We start from the raw sequence: 2060 nt of genomic DNA on the forward strand, positions 1-2060 counted from the left end.
CGCTGACGTCTGAAGTGCTTCGGCTGATACCACGACGTCGGGATACCCATAACTACTCCCACGTAGATGGTTAGTGCGTATAGGCTCGTAGCCGACTCAGATCAAATACCAAGATCTCGTTAAGCGTGTTAAGTATCCGCGAACGCCGAACAGGGCCAGGCCCACCTGTCTCCTAGGTGGTCTCAACCTGCCCTGTCGCTCCGCCACAAAGTAACAGTCGAGGGCCGTCGGGAACCCAGGCCCACCTCTACCGGGATGGAGCCACCTGTCCTTTCAGCCCCCTCGTCAGAATCACTTGCGGGTACTCAATGAGCTGACCCGACTTTAGTCACCATCAGTATAGTATGTATGTAGGTATAGTATATACCCGTGATCACCTCCCAAGTGATCACGGCCCGATAGTATAGCAAGGCAGACTGACAAGAATGTAGGGCCAATGATGATAAACTAGCACCCTATACTAAGCATTTAGGATTGCAGGTAAGGTATCAACAGATGTAGCGACAATGTCAGGCTATGCATCAGAATAGGATTAACGAAAGCAGTAACATGCTACCCTACTCTAATGCAAGCAGTATAGAGGAGAATAGGCGATATCTGGTGATCAAAGGGGGGGGCTTGCCTGGTTGCTCTGGCAAGAGAGAGGGGTCGTCAACTCCGTAGTCGAACTGGGGCGTCAGCCTCGTCACGGGGTCTACCGAAGAGAAGAGGGGGGGAGAAACAGTAAATACATAGCAAGCAAGTGCATAACAGGATAACAGGCAGAGCTAGACGTGTTCTACGCGGTAGGAGGTGATACCGGTGAAGGGGGGAAAACATCCGAGAAAGTATTCCCGGTGTTTCGTGTTTTCGGGCAGAGGAGCCGGAGGGGGAAAGTTGCGAGTTCGATAGGTTAGGGGTGTGTGGCGGACGAACGGACTGCGTATCCGGATTCGTCTCGTCGTTCTGAGCAACTTTCATGTTGAAAATATTTTAATCCGAGTTACGGATTAAAAGATATGATTTTCTAAAGATTTTATTAATTTCTGGAATTTATTTAATTATTTAATTAATTCGGAAAATGGATTTATGACGTCAGCATGACGTCATGCTGACATCAGCAGTCAACAGGGGTTGACTGGGTCAAACTGACGCGTGGGTCCAATGGGACCCACCTGTCATACTCTGTTAGGTTAATTAGGATTTAGTTAAACTAATTACTGTTTAATTAAGCTAGCAGGTTAATCAGATTAATTAATTAAGGTTAATTAACTTAATTAATTTAGTTAATTAATTAATTAATTAAATTTATTTTTATTTCTTTTTTTTTTCGTTCTCGGGCTGTGGGCCCCTCGTGCCATAGGCCCAATGGCCTATGGTGGGTCGGGCGACGGGCATTGGTGGTGGTAACGGGCGCGCCCGACTATGGGCGAATCAGAGCGCTGCTTCGGTCGAGGCCATCGGTACGGCCGCCGGCGCCCATGACGCCGGTCAGGGGAAGCGGCGGAGGGGAGGAACTGGAGCGGGAGGCCGGCGCAGATGGCCGCTGTGGCCAGCGGGGTCGTCGCGGGCGGTCTCGAGTAGAGACAGCGAGCGGGGCGATGGTGGTTGCGTCGGAGGCAGCAGGGGGCTGCGGTGGTGCGGGCCACGGCAGGTGCGAGCGCTCCGGGAAGGAGCAGCACTACAGGTGCGGCTCGGCGCGGCTGCGGTTGCGCGTGACGGCACGCCGAGCGAGGCTAGGCCGCGGTGAGCACGGGCGGCGCGTGTACAGGGCGATGGTCAGGGGTGTGCGCCGAGTGCGGCGGCCGCGGCGACGGACTAGGGACGCACGTTCGAGGGAGACAGAAAGGAGAGGGGAGTTTCGCTCACCCCCGATGCAGGGGTTCGCCGGCGAGGCTCGACGGAGTCCGCCGGGGAGGAGGTCGGGGAGGCGAGCGTCGACGGTAGGCGGCGGGGCGTCCATCCAGCGGCGAGGTGGCGAGGCGTTCATCCAGTGGCGTGGTGGCGGGGCATCGGGCGCGGGGTGCTTGGCGACGCTGGAGAACGGGAGAGGGTGGGTGTCTCGGTCACGAGGAGTGGGG

Source organism: Triticum dicoccoides, chromosome 2A (genome assembly GCF_002162155.2).
Source record: "Triticum dicoccoides isolate Atlit2015 ecotype Zavitan chromosome 2A, WEW_v2.0, whole genome shotgun sequence".
Lineage (NCBI taxonomy): Eukaryota > Viridiplantae > Streptophyta > Magnoliopsida > Poales > Poaceae > Triticum > Triticum dicoccoides.